Source organism: Phalacrocorax carbo, chromosome 2 (assembly GCF_963921805.1).
Source record: "Phalacrocorax carbo chromosome 2, bPhaCar2.1, whole genome shotgun sequence".
NCBI classification, from domain to species: Eukaryota; Metazoa; Chordata; class Aves; order Suliformes; family Phalacrocoracidae; genus Phalacrocorax; species Phalacrocorax carbo.
This window is the reverse complement of record NC_087514.1, coordinates 18,601,237-18,616,930: the sequence shown is the minus strand read 5'-3', so window position 1 is coordinate 18,616,930 and position 15,694 is coordinate 18,601,237. Positions and strand designations below refer to the sequence as shown.

At 37.0% G+C, this 15,694-nt stretch overlaps 1 long non-coding RNA gene across 1 annotated transcript; it reads right to left on the bottom strand.

The window, feature by feature from the left end:
* Positions 1–2,635: 2,635 nt before the first annotated feature.
* LOC135312287 (uncharacterized) lies at positions 2,636–14,763 on the bottom strand. The gene is made up of 3 exons (XR_010371852.1): positions 14,654–14,763; positions 13,138–13,232; positions 2,636–4,221 (listed from the first exon to the last, which is right to left on the bottom strand). It is a non-coding gene; the product is annotated as an uncharacterized LOC135312287 (long non-coding RNA).
* Between the last annotated feature and the right edge of the window lie 931 nt (positions 14,764–15,694).

Here is a 15,694-nt window from a genome sequence, read left to right as displayed (position 1 = left end):
ACACTGTTTATCTTCTACAACTACTTCACAAAACTTTTATAATAATATTATTCTGTTTCCATCTATTTTAATACTTTTAAATGGACTGTCTTGCTTGGTGTATACATGAAATATTAATGACTGCAGGTTTTAAGTATAACAAAGTTTCAAAAGTGAATCTCTGCATTTCTCAGTGATCAGATACATTCTCAAGGATTTGTCATCCTCAATGTCAAACTGATGAGACGAGTTTAATGTGTAAGTGAAGTATTTGGAAGAGGAGGTGATAGCAGTGCATGAGCAAAGCTTCAGCAAACATCCTCTGATTATCCAAGGGTTTCAGGTGTCTCTCACAATCTTCACATAATCATACCTGTACTGTTATGTCACTGTCATACAGTGTCAGTATGATCATCTGTTTCTATGGGGGAGTAGGTCAGGTCAACTAGTGTGGTGACAAATGTTCCTTAGCTGTCTCCCAAGATGTGAAACAGAAGAGTAATCACCTCAAGTGTATGTATACAAACACACTCAGTCTAGGAAACAAACAGGAGGAACTGGAGCTCTGTGCCCACTCAGAAGGCTGTGACATCATAGGAGTAACTGAAACATGGTGGGACAACTCAAATGACTGGGGGATCACGATGGATGGTTATAGGCTCTTTCATAAAGACAGGCAGGATAGAACAGGTAGAGGTGTCGCACTCTACATTAAGGAAAAACTCAAATGTATTGAAGTCAACTATGGTGATTGCGATTGCTCTGTCAAATGCCTCTGGGTTAAAGTCAAAGAGGTCATCTCCAGGCAGGACCTCAGAGTGGGCATCTGCTACCGACCTCCTGCAGTGACCACAATATTGTGGAGTTCGGGATCCTGCTGAGTGTGCTGAAGTTCACCTCTAAGACAAGGGTACTGGATTTTAGAAGAGCAAACTCCAGTGTACTCAGGGCTCAACTGGGAGGGATTCAATCGGAGGCTTCCATGGAACACAAAGGAGCTAGTGAGAGCTGGGAATTCTTCAAGAACTCCCTATTGGAAACACAAAACCAGTTTATCCCCTACAAAGGAAAAGGAAGTAAGTGGAGCAAGAGGCCCCCATGGCTCAACCATGACATCCTGGGTCTACTCAAATCCAAAAGGGAAGCACACCAGAAATGGAGAAGTGGGGGGCTGTCCACCGAGAACTACAAGGGCATAGCCAGAGAGTGCAGAGATGCAGTCAGAAAAGCAAAAGCCCAATTTGAATTGAAACTGGCTGTCGATGTCAAAAATAACAAGAAAGGGTTCTTCAGACATGTCAACCACAAGCAGGAAAAGCAGGAAAACATAGGCTGACCGTTAAACAGAATAGGGGAGTCAGTCACCAAAGATGGTGAAAAGACAGAGGTCCTCAACACTTTCTTCACCTCGGTCTTTACCAGCACTGTAGGGTCCCAGGCTTTGGGAGTGAAATTCCCAGTTGATCCAAACATAGACTCACCATCAGTGAAGGAAGAGTTAGTGTATGAACTACTACAGGAGCTTGACCCCTACAAATCAATGGGCCCTGACGCCATCCACCTGAGGGTGTTGAGAGAGCTGGCTGACATCATCGCAAGGCTGCTCTCCACAATCTTTGAGAAGTCATGGAGAACGGGGGATGTCCCAGAGGAAGGCAAATGTTACCCCTATCTACAAGAAGGGCTCGAGGGAGGATCGGGGTAACTCTAGGCCCAGCAGCCTTACTTCAATCCCTGGGAAATTTATGGAACGAATCCTCCTGAGGGCCATCAAAAGTCAAATGAAGTACATGATTGGGAAAAGCCAACACGGCTTCACTAAGGGCAGATTGTGCTTGGCAAACCTTGTGGCCTTCTATGACAAAGTGACTTGCCTGGTTGACATGGGGCGGGCGGTGGACATTGTCTACCTGCACTTCTCCAAGGCCTTTGATAGGGTCCCCCACAGCCTCCTCCTGGAGAAATTAATGCATTATGGCCTAGACAAGTGGTCTGTGCAGTGGGTGGGGAACTGGCTGACAGGCCATACCCAAAGGGTGATGGTAAATAGCTCTTTCTGAAAGTGGCAGCTTGTCACAAATGGGGTCCCCCAGGGGTTGATACTGGGCCCAATGTTATTCAACATATTCATAAGTGATCTAGATAACGGGATCAAGTGTAGCCTGATGAAGTTTGCTGATGACACCAAATTGAGTGGGGAAGTAGACACTCCAGAAGGGAGAGCTACTTTGCAGGGAGATCTGGATAGGCTGGAAGAGTGGGCCAGCAAGAACCTTACGAAGTTCAACAAGGACAAGTGTAAGGTCTTGCACCTGGGAAAACATAATCTGGGAGTGCAGCACAGACTGGGATCCACCTGGCTGGAGAGCAGCTCTGTGGAAAGGGACCTGGGGGTCCTGGTGGACAGGAAGCTCACCATGAGCGAACAGTGTGCTGCTGCGGCCAAGAAGGCCAACAGGATGCTGGGTTGCATCAAAAAGGGCATCACCAGCTGAGATAAAGAAGTCATTATCCCACTCTACTCAGTGCTTGCCAGGCCACCCCTGGAGTACTGTGTACAGTTCTGGTCCCCACTCTACAAAAAGGATATGGACAGGCTGGAAGGGGTCCAGAGAAGGGCCACCAAGATGATCAAAGGACTGGGAAGGCTGCTGTAGGAGGATAGGCTGGGAGAACTGGGTTTGTTCAGCCTTAAGAAAAGGAGGCTTAGAGGAGGCCTTATAGCCACGTTCCAGTATTTAAAGGGTGGCTATAGAGAAGACGGAGACTCCCTTTTTACACAGAGTCCCATGGAGAGGACAAGGGGGAATGGACACAAATTGCTCTTGGGGAGATTCCGATTGGACACAAGAGGGAAATTTTTCAGTGAGGACAGTCAATCATTGGAATAATCTCCCCAGGGAAGTGCTTGAGTCGGCCACATTGACAGTGTCAAGAGTCGGCTGGACAGGGTGCTGGGCCACCTTGTCTATCCTGTGTTCTTCCTAGAAAGTTTGGACTAGATGATCCCTGAGGTTCTTTCCAATCTGTGATTCTGTGATTCTGTGATACTTTACCTTTCAAATGGGAAAGCACACATATATTCACACACCCCCACAAAATACACTGTGGCTTTGGGTTGTATTTTGGGGGTTTACTTTTGGCTTTTTCCTTTTTTCCACAGCTTGATAGGAGTAGCAAAACACCATCTGGTGCTAATCTCAACTCTGACTAATAAAATAATGCAGCACCAGACAGACCTTCTATTAAAATGAATACTTCTGCAGTACAAACAGACCAATACAGGGTACTGTGACATAATGTGCATACCAGTACTCTGAATGAGGCTGTTTGTTGTTTTTCTATAAAATGAATGAAAGGCATATGTTCTTTGACCTAAAGTGAATTAGAATTTTAATAAAACCTTAGAGCCAAACTCTCCTTCTAGTGCCACCAGAATCACTCACGAGTGATTAAATAGATTATAACAGAAACAGTATCACTGTTTGGCCTTAAGGAAAGCCTTATGGTCCTATGGTTTAGTAAGATGCTGAACTGGGAAACAAGAGAATTAATTTCTAATCCTGCTTCTGCAGCTGATCTCTTCTACAGTGTCCCTTCTTTACTAGTATTGTCTGAAGTGTAGATTCAATTGCTCGATTATGCAATTTTACAGTTAAAATACAGAACTCATGCTTTATAAATGTGTAATTTCCATCTGTAGTTAGCGTTAATTTTTCTCTCGATCATAGCAAAAACTTTCTCTAAATCTTATGTATTAAATTAATGTATTGAACAGTAATTTTACAGCAATTTTATAGCAATTTTACAGTAATAACAGTGATTTTAAGAAAAACATTACATTTGTCATTCTGAAAGTCTAAAAATAATGAATTAAAAAACTCTACCCATCAAAATCTTGAGATTAGAAAGTAACTGAACATAAGATAACTTTTTATAACTTTTAAAGTATCGTGGCTTTGGTTATTTGTTTGTTTGTGTTTTATCTCTTGGTTCCTAAGCTGTCAGGGTAAAAATAGGTCATATTGTCAAAACAGTAAAGAAATGTACAACTGATGTATTTAGCAAATATTTTAAAAATATTTCTAATGTATATTGAAAGTGAAACAATTTAAATAGGTTATTTAATGAAAAAAGTGTGCTTTGAAGAAAATAGAGGAGAACATGATGCTGATATGAAGTCTGATGTTATGAGAGTAGGTCTGGCTTTCTCTTCTGTACTCCTCCTGGTATGTATTTGGCCTGAAAAATATTCACAACATCTTGAAAATAAGGAATAGATCTGGAAAAAGGCAAAGTACATGGTGCTTAGTCATATAGCATGCTGGAATCCAAAATCCTTAGACAGGTAACGTGGTCTCTGCTAGAAAATAAAATAGGCTTTGGATCATTCTCTGAACTTGAGGGCAGGAGCTGCAGCATGGCTTGTAGTCATTTGGCTAAACTCTTACCCTGCTGCAACCAGGAATCTGTCACCCATGCTGCCTAAGAGGAAAAAGCCCTGGAGTACAAAGTTCCCCAAACTGCCTGAACATCATCTGGAAGAGCACTAGCTGATAAAGGCCAAAACCATTTCTGGAATCATGCTAGCAATTAAATAGCATGAACTATTTTGAAATGGTGTTTGAGACATGCATCCCTGTCTACTTTACTAGTGTAGCAGTAGACATTTTGTATAGCACATGCTGAGTATGGATCCAAAAGCCAGCCAGTAAACTGAGGATTGCTTAAACTAGTCAAGAGAAAACACCAGGGAAAACAGTACCATAGCTAATCAACCTCCATTATCACAGTGCCTGCCTCACTCTAAACTTCAAAGAAGCATCTTCCTGGAATGAAAAGCAAGAGCTCCACGCTCCTACAAGGCCATGGACCTTATTACTCCAAAGACAAAGTGTTGTAGCACATGTGGAGATAAACCATTATGACATTTTAAGTTCTTTCTTTTTCCTTTTTTTTTTATTGGGAGGGGAGGGGTGGCAAAAATTTGTGACATCTATTCCTTAATATGGGAATACTATCACATTACATAAAACTGCATTTTCAATGAATAAGTACTCTACAAAAAAATTTAGGCTGGTCTATACTCATAACACTTCAGTAACATAAAGTAAACACACATAATCTGTTTTAAGTCAGACTTAACAGAACAAAGCGATACAGTCAGACTATAAATTAGCATTTTCTGCTGGTAATAGTGCAAAGATGTTGGTTCTGTAGTATTATGTATTTATTCCTGCGGAAGAAACAGTATATTTTGGAAGAACTGAGAGCTTGTAAATAGCAGAATAAAATTATTATATTCCTATCATTGTCCTTCCATCACTTTTGGTTCATGTTGGTTCAAAACAATTTTATTTTTCTTCTTTGTATCACTGAATATGTTGCTTACTTTAAAAAAGATAGTAGCACTAAGAGGAAGAATAAATTATTTAAATGGTTGTACTTCAGTTTAAATATTTTGACCGTTAGTATAAGTATTTAGATTCTTAAGTGTTGACCTAGATATTCGTTAACAAAGCTGTATGTTTTAGTTTTTCAAGAATTGGAACGATGGAAAATTATTGTTGAGAAACAGTTAAAAATCTTATACTCTAATCTCCCAATCAGATTTGATGTAGCCCTTAATGGAAAGTTATAGACATATTCTGGCAGCTAGGAAAAGATGGACCTATGAATATTTAAATTGTAACAAGTTAGGTTTTTTCTGTATGGGCCATTTATAAACACTTGTAGGGTTACTGCAGTGGACAGGAAATGCCATCTAATTAATTATTTTTTAATTATAGAAATATATGACTAAGGGTAGCTTCCTGCTTTGCATTTAGAAGTCACACAAAAGGAAGACAATGAAAAAGGAGCTGAGCAGTGCACATCAATAACATGATGTAAATTCACTTCAAAACTGATTTAATATATTTTTCCTTGCTAAGAATTTCCCAGCTAGATTAATAAGATTCAGCCTTTGTGAGGTAAATGACAAATTAAAAAAAAAAAAAAAAAAGAAGATTACAAGTTCTGAGAAACGTGTGATTTATTTCCTCTTCTGGAAGAAATTACTTAATTGGGAATTTGATTTTTGCAGACACAAAACTTTCATTGAGCTTCTCAAGTGCCATAACAAGGCTGCTGATGTATTTTAGTAGGGTACCTGAAATATTTTAAATTTGACAAAGCCAAAGATCATGTCTTCTTTTGAATTTCCTTGTTTTAACTTTCTTCAAGATATTAAATATTAAAATCTTATGCAGGTCTCTACTGCTCTGAAACTTAAGGTCATTTTCTTCTTGAATCTTTTGAGGGTCGATGGCTATCCCCATTCCTACTGTTCCCTAGCCATGCATGACCTAGGCTGATTCCATCCACACTCAGTGGGAATCCATTGTGTTATTCTTCTACCCTGCCAACAGCGCTGTACTCCTGAATATACTGTAAAAGATATTCTGCCATCTAGTACCGCCTATTCTGCCCTCTGGTAATCACTCTCCTCCCTCACTATTCACAACAAAGGCTCAGTGAGTCTCCATTCTGTTTTTAATCGCTATCCTGGTCTATTCCTTTACTCCAAATTATTTCATTTTATTCCCCTGTCAACCTTGCCATCTCTGCTTTTTATCCTGAACTACTCTGCTGAGCTGTCATGTTCACAGTTCATTTCCCTTTGACTTGGTATGGATAAAAGTTCCACCCATAGTCCAGTAGTGAGCTGGGATTACAGCATGAGGCTAGCATGTCTCTGCTAGTCTGCCATTGAAGTATATGTCCAGATGTTTTTAAAGCAGACCATAGTAATCTGCTCATGTTAAAACCACATGTATCTTCCAACAGGTCTTTGCTTTTGCTTTTTTTACTTCCTGTGAAAATCTTCAGTTCTTAGAAGTTTTTAATATTTAAAAACAGCCATCAGGACAACAGTTTTGTAAGACATTACATATCTTTTCATAAAGACTGAACTGAGTTACATGGCTTTTAAAGTTCTACTTTAAAAAAAAAAAATCACACAAATATCTGGCATATTTTGAATGGGCTCTGGATAATGTATTTTTTAGGTAGTTGTTCTTCCATTGACAACAGTTGAAGTAGTGTACCCTGTATCTTTCAAGACATATTTCAAAGAGAATGGAACTCCAAGCAAACTTTTTTTTTTTTTTTCATTCGGGCAACAGATACACATAATAACATATCTTGAAATTGTAGCAGTTAAAGAAATGCTGTCGGGAATGCTTTGGTTAGGAAAGGGTAATATCATCAACATGGCTACTGTAAACTACCCTTGGACAAAAAAGGCTATATTTCCACTTGCAGTATAACATTTATGTCTTGGACATCCTGGAAAGATAGGGGTTTAAGAAAGGGGAGCGAAGAAGATGAAGAGAGGGTTACCAAAAACAGCAGTTAGAAAATACTGAAGATGTGACAGAGTATTTTAGGGCATATCCCAGTTGTCAGGTCAGTTATTTTCATCACTGTTTATGGGCACCTAGAATGGTGTTCTCAAAAGGGAACGTTAACCTAGACACAATGTCATGTTCACAAGGCTATAAGGCATTTGGATCAGAGCTAGTTCATATTTTGCCAATTCAGAGATCAGCCAGGCTGAGCTCAGCTGAGGTGCATGACCAAAGTAGTTATGACTATGAGTGATTTTGATGAATTGGCCTTATCAGACAGGCAATTCATGGGGCTAGTTAGTTGTGTGTTTTTATTGAAAATACATTTTATCTCAGGAGATACCATTAAGCTGTTAAAACATTCTAAAATAACTAAAATATCTAAAATACAGTAATTTAGCAAGTTAATAACTCTCACTATCTTTGGGAGTCTGGCAGACAATAGTAATGTATTATATGTATGGCTTCATCCTAGAATGATCTCTCCCCATCCTGAGACACCACACTAAGTATGTTTTGCATTGATATGAAAAGAACTTGGCTTATGTGCACTGCAGCTTCCTTAGTGGTTAAATGTGAATGTCATATTCAGTTAAAAGCAAGTGAGAAATGGGATTTAAATGGTTATTTCCTTATCATATATTTAACTGATGTGAATCCTCTGGGTTTTTTTTTTTTTTCAAAAAATAATTATTATCACTGTTGCTTTTTTCTCTCCAAAGCTGTTATATATCCTATGTTCTTTAATTTTCTCATTATTTCATAGGCTATTTTTCAGTAAGAAAATGTTTATGTACATAGCCAGGAAAGGTATTCAGTGTTATTGGAGTCACTGGGTAAAGATCAATTTGTTGATACTAGACTTATGAAGGCCCTTAGTTATGCAACCTATCCTCTTGAATTAACCCAACATCTGGCAGACCTGTTAAAGTTACAATTTCAGATTAAGAGAATTTACAAATTAGCACATGAAGTGGATTGGAGGTCTAGTAGCGACAGTGGTACATTTGAAGAGAAGTGATTAGGTCATTGTGCACTATACACAGGCATTGTGGTTATCTTGGGTAATTTAAGGTCATAAGAATCATACCAGTCTCCTTCCTGAGCTGTTATATTAACTCTGTTGTATAGTTTTATTTTGTTCAACAATAAACTGAAGTGTGGATTACACTAGGAGACTTTTGGTTTTAGCTATTCATGACTAACACAATGTTAAAAATCTGAAGCTTATGTCAGGATGAAATTTTCTAATTCCTAGTAATTGGATATTGTTATGCTTTTGTCTATTACATTAAATAACTCAGTTATAGAATAGGATCTCATGGGATTGTGATCAAGTTGCTTCTTAATCATCTTTGCAAAAAACTGTAGAGTGATTTCCTCACAATTCTGATTAGGAACTCTATAAATTAGATCACAAAATACTCTAGAGACAGTTTTCTGAAACTTTTTAAAGGTTTTCTTATCCCTTTTGTTATGTTGCCTTTGATCTCTCCCGCTCCCTCTCTACAGTGCTTTACAGTTTTTGTGTCTCAAGTAGAAAAGGACTTCACATTGTGATAGAGGGCTGGGGAATATTTTATGTTTTATATTGTGTGAATGTATGCAAACTGTAATATTCTGTCTTCTCATCAGGACTAAATTTCTGTTATACATCACATCATTGAATTGCAAAATTCTGGACTCAGTGACTGTGGTAGTCTCCTATGTTTCTGAATGCCTAACTGTATCCAACTCTCAAGTATTGCTCTTGTTAACACCACGTAGTTAGAAAATATTACCTTTTTCCACTGGTTAATATTGTCCTTTTTTTTTTTGTCCTTTTTTAAAAATTAAATCTTATCTTCATGTGGAGAGATGTAGTTCTAGACCCAAGTGCATAATGATGCCTCTTTCCTAAAAAAGGATCAGCCTCTAATTGTTGCTGTGGTATCATAGCAACTTATCACTTCTTTCCCAGATGTGTGCAGGATGGTAGCTGGACATCCAGCAGAAACAAGAGCAGAGGATTATGGAAAAGGTCCTTTGATTTCTGATCATCTGTAATTTCCTTCTAAGTACTATTTTCATGTGTTTTGGCCAAATAACAGAGATATAGGAACAAGATTTTTCTCAGCTAGGTTCAAAGGGAAGGCTGAATTCAAAGGGTTTCAATCAAGGAAATAAAAATATTGTAGTGTAACAGATAATATGTCAAAAATGTCTCTGATAGAAATAAGCCCTTTCCCAGGCTTTAATGTCCCCCAATCAAGCTTTAATCTGGGAATATCCTTGGATGGGAGGAAACTGATAGAATATTTAATACTCCCTTCTTAGATCCTCTAAAATCTCTTGTTTCCGTGCCAGATTAGTCCAGGTAACCAACCTTGGTTTTCCTTTTTTTCTTCGCCTCATAGCTAGAAAGTTCCTCAGGTGTAGTGCAGCCTGTGTACATCTTATCTTACTCTGCACTTATTTGATGTATTTACCTCTCTGAATCTCAGAGGAAGAAAAAAAAAATACAATCTTCCTTTAAAAAAATAAAAGTTATATAGGGACTTGAGGTTGAGTGATTCGACTTTCGCAAAAATACAGAGCAGATTTGATTATGCCTTGTAACTTTTATATATTTGACTTACATTGAAAGTGAGAAATGAAATAATATTTTGGCAGTAAGGTACACTAAAATATTCTTTTATGTTTAAATTATGAGTTGTTGTTGGTTTTTTTATTAATAGTTTTCTCATTCAGAAAGTTACAAAAAACCTAGGGTTGATTTGTTTATGTGTAGGGTTATCTCAATTATTTAGTGTGAATGGAAAGATTTTTTTAATTTTTTTTTTATCTAGCATGCACATTTGGTGACAAAATTGATTCTGTTAATGACACTGGTAACAACTTCAATAAGAGATCACTCTTCAGCATAAATCCGTGATGAGGAAAAAATCAAATTCTGGTAGGTCATTTACTCCCTCTCTCACCAATGAAGAAATACTGGGGGTTCTATATTCTCAAGCATTTTCTCCAATCCAATGTTAAGTTATTCAGTGATTGGCTATCCAGCATTCTGTTAGCTAGATATATTTAGATGGATTATAGTTAAGTAGTATTCCCAGGCATGGCTATATTTCTTTCATCTGTCTTTGTGTCACTATTTCCTGCTATACCTCTATGAAACACGGATCAGACTCTTATGCTCTGTTTCAACCTACTTTATACTTGTTTCATTTTTGCACAAGTTTCTTATCCTTCTGCCTTTCACTTATCAGGTAAGCAGAATAAAAGAATTGCAAGCAGTCATTTTAGCCCAGCAAGAATAGAGAGAAATCTGAATTTAACACCTCTCAATGCGACAAAAAACATAGACTAGTTTGTGTATATGGCCTTTTAAAAATCAGATATTTCAGGTATTTTTGGGTGTTAACAGTTAACTTCTACACCCAGATAACTTCACAGCATTCACCTTTCTGGCTAGCCAGACTACCGAGCTTAATTCCAGTAGTATATCAGTGAATACTAATGGAGTTACACTGGCATAAAACTAGAGTTAGACAGTGGTTACACAGCCCCCACAGTTATCAGTAATTTCTGAAGTTATTTAAAATTTAAGCAAGGAAAGAGGGGGAAAAAAAAAGATAAAAAGGAGAAGAGGAAAAGATGTAGTCTTCTGTTTTCCAAAATATGTTTCCCTGTTTACTTATTATTATATATTAGATTTATGGAAATTATCATATTTGAATATGTTTTGAAAATATAACTTCACCAGAAATTGAATTTTGAGTAATTACTTTGACAAATGTAGCTCACAGGTTTTGTATGCGTATCTCCTTTAGTCCACCATCTAATCTGGGGAGGATTTGAGTACGTTATAATAGAATTACAGAATCACAGAATATCTCACATTGGAAAGGAGACATAATGATCATCAAACCCAACTCCCTGCTCTGCTGCCCCTCTTGAGGAAGTTGTAGGCTGCAGTAAGGTCACGCCTCAGCCTTCTCATTGACAAAAGGATTCACTGATGCCATAATTCTGGAACAAATAAGTGATTTCAGGAACATTGAAACCATGTTAGGAATCATGACACTAACTTTCACTGGGAATTATGCCTAAGTAAGAACCACAGGCACCTGCTAAAGAATGTATGATAGAAGAAAGTGTTAACATTCATCAATGGAAGACCACAGGTAAAAAGACACATGCAGTTAAGATGCCAGAGGCACAAAGAATGTAGTAGAACAAGACTGACATTGCAAAAGGAACATAAAAAGGAAAACACCCAAAGGAGAAAAAGAAATTATAGTGGGTTTTCAAGGGACACAAATCTTTATGAAAATATCATTATGCAGAACATCAAATTTGCCACAGATTGCTTGTTAAAGTCATAAACAGAAAGGAAAGAAAGTAAAACAAAACAAAAAAAATCAAACAGTACTAATGAAATGATTTGGGGGAAATACACAGGAAACATTTAATATCAAAGGTGGGGGAAAAATGTATGCAATAATTTACTTTAAAAACTATTATTATCCTGTGAGGAGCAGGGAACTGGACTCAATGACCCTTATGGACAACTTGACAACTTGAGATGTCCTATGATTCTATCATACTTTTATATAATTATACTATTATGTGTATACTTACTGATTTTTCTGAAATGCTATTTTTAGTATTTCTTAATATTAAATAATAAAAAGAAACAGAAATGAGAATGACAATTTATCTAAAAGTGCTATAAAGAATACTAGGATAAAAGTTGTGAAAGAGTTCAGTTTACATGGATAACAAATTAATCACAAACCATGTTCATAAGAAAACACTGGAAATCTTGAGAAAACTCTTGGCGTGAGATAAGCAAATATGCTACTTATGTTTCAGTACAATAAAAAAAAAGCACACTTGAGGTGTCAGGAACTCATGAAAGCTCAGTGGTCTGCACATCATCGTGTACATTCCAGCTCTAGTAAAACAAAGTATTAAGAGGGAAAAGAACATTTCAATGTTAAATACAGCAGGAACATGCAGCATAGATTTACATAAAATATTTTTTAAAAATCCAACACTTTTTTCCACTGCTTTTAAAAGAAACAACATAAGAGAGAGCCTACAAGTAATGTGTTTAAATTTTAATTATATTTGTGACAACACTGGAAGTTATTGGAGGAAAAATACCTGAACACTGCAAACAAGTAATTATTTGGTATGGCACAGAATCAAAAACTAAGGAATGGAAAGGAAATAAGAAGCAAGAATTCTTTGGTCAATAATAGCTACTATTGTACTTTACAGAATAATGATCCAGAAGGAGGGAGTAAACAGCCTATTACTGAAAATCACTGATTATCTCACAGAAGAAAAGAGCCAATAGAAAAAGCATCAGCAAGGTTAAAAACTGGGATAGAGAAAAAATGGTATGTCCATTTGGTGGTGTGTGTGTGGGTGTATGGTTGCAAAAGAAAGCAAAATGAAAACTAACCAAACCAAACAAAAATCAACAGCCTCACCAAATAAAAATAAATATAAATAACCCAAGCAAAAAAAATTTCACCTTGGAAACAGTAAGCCAAGATACTCAGTGGCAGTGAGGAGTCAGGAATTGGGTTCATACAGTGGTGGAGAAATTAAGAAATTAAGATTCAAACAGTTTCTCTCAGCATTTCACTGGCTTTGGTTTTACATTTTACACAGTCTTAGAATCTTGAATTTCTAGTCTCCACTTAGAGTAAACAGAAGAAAAAATATGATGCTAGAAAATATAACTTCACCTAGGACTTGCTGACAGACTTACTTGCTCTGCCCACCTCCATTTTCCATTCCATCATTAATGTCTTTAATGAACTCCAGTGTCTCAGGAGCAAGATGGTATTGCCAGAACTTCAAGACCTGAAGGAAAGAAGAAAACAGACTACCATAGAGATGACCATGGAGTGACCTAAAATTTGTACATATAGTGGAGCTGTTTCATGCCTGGTAAATTCCATTAAAATCAGACCACAAGGTATGATTTGATTCTTGGTTTTGGGGGATATAATACCAAGAGATTAAAATAATCAAAGTGAGCATCACTTGGTGAACTGGCAATACCAAATGAAACAAAATTATGCTAAACAGTGTTTAGATAAAACAGGTCCAAGTGGTTTTGGAGTATTAGCACAGATACTAGTCTGAAGCTCCTTTAAGAGTACTGTATTGACCAATGGGTTAAGACAGAAAACATGACTTTAACAGAAGGGTAAGACTTTAACAGAAGTTTTACATTCTCTCAGTGCCATGTGCTTCATTCCCTATAAAAATGATATGAACACTGCTCTATATTGTCAAGAACAGAACTTTCCTTGTCTTAGTAAGGAAAAGGCTGTTTCCCTGAGCACTTTCCTCTCTCTGCCATATTGGAAAGCTGTCACACAGCATCTTCCATTCTGGATTCCACTGGCCTTCCTTTCCATTTCATCTTTTTGTTTTGCTTCTCACTGACAGAGCTCATTGGTTAACTGAGATACTTTCCTGATGTGTTTTCCCTAAAAGAGTATAAGAATAATGCTCAGTTACAACATAATGGGTCACAGTTTGAAAATATTGGAAGAAGAAATCTGGATTAACCATGGACAAGAACTGTCCTTCACCATGGTTGATTACGATATTACTATGATTTGCTATATTTGGCAGTAGGATTTATACACCAAGTTGCCATTAAAATCTTATGATATGAGATCTCAGGAGTCAGCACATTACTCTTACTACTATTATAACTTCAATAAGCATAAAAAGAAGACAAGGTCCTGAAGTTCAAGTGAAAGCTTTTCCCAGGTATTTAAAATCTAAACTTTAAGAAACAGAAAGAAAAAAAAAAAGATGCAGACTAATATTTTCTGAAAGTTTTCTTTACCACTGGATAAAGTCTCGGTATCTTAGACAGATAACCTTTTGGCTTTGATCAGGTTTTATGAAGTATGGATTAAACTACAAATTATTCTCGAAAGTACTTCTGAGTTTATATTCCTGGAGGTCCAAATTTCGATGTTAAAATTAATTCTCCACTCATTTATGTTAGGATTTTTCTACATTTCTAGAAGTATTATCCTTTGGTTTTCACTGGTCTCTTTGGAAGACAGTCAAATTTACTGAGCAAGGAGAAAAGCAGTCATTAAAGAGAAACATGACAATGAGCAATGTATTCTTTAATATGTTTTGTATATATATGAAGTAGGTATGAGGAGAAGAGAAACCAAGACAGAAAAAGCAGACTAAGATCCTGGTTGTTCAGTTCTGTATGTGAAAATAAAATCAAAACAAAAAATCCCTACCTTGACACAGTGAATGGAATCTAGAAATCAAATGCTTGTGGACCTTCCTTCTGACCAAAAAAGAAAATATTTCTTGCTGCTAGAGACAAAGCCAACTGACAAAGCTGAAAACATTTTGAAAGAGTAAAGATCAAAGTCCAGTCACCTCAGTGTGACTCAGAGAGAGCAGCAGCAGCACAGAATCAAAACCTGATTGTGTCATGTCTCCTTCACTTGGCCTGAAGGGTTTTTGTGCCTGGAATAAATTTGTCTTTGTTTAAAAACACCTCCATAGCTTTTAAAAGTCTAGGCACTTGTCTTAAATGAAGTGTTATGTATATATTCTCAATACGGATTTTCATCTAGCTAGTCAACTACAGTATGTAGCTAGTTTCAAGTATTTGCTCATATTTGTTTGTATTTGGTTCATAGCAAAGAATAGAAAGGCAGATAGAGAGAAAGAAAGATCTTTGAAAAGGTCATGAGATATCAAAGAAAACTAATCTTGGGCTCTGTCCTGAAAAATGTTGAGTTATTAATAGATCACAAGTGATCTGTGAAGCTTCTAAGGAAATGGCCAGTTTTGGTAAATTTATGCCCAGTAACTGATCAGGGAAAATGAATCTGTAGGATGCAAAGGAGGTTCAGAACTCAAAAAAACTGTAGCTAAAATATAGTTCAAAAGCAGACTGCACTGAATTATTGGATTAAAAATATAACCTCATGGACATATTTAACACAAATTCAAGGAACTGTGCTCCTGCATTTAGACAGAGCAACATCATCAATAATCAGTATCACAATAAGCAATCTTATAGTGCTTTCTAAATTCAGTCTCAAATTGTGAATGGCCTTTATATCATAATCAATAATCAACAATCAACATCAGGCTATCTAAGCATAACACAGTTGGCATAACTGAAATGTCGCGTGGTAGGGCATGGCTGGGCACTGGCTGGTTCTTTGGTCTTCAAAAAGCTCAGTAAATCAGGTCTAATGAAGTTGAGCCTTTGACTGGCAAGGTAAATATTACAAACAATACTACTTTTCAATTATGCATGA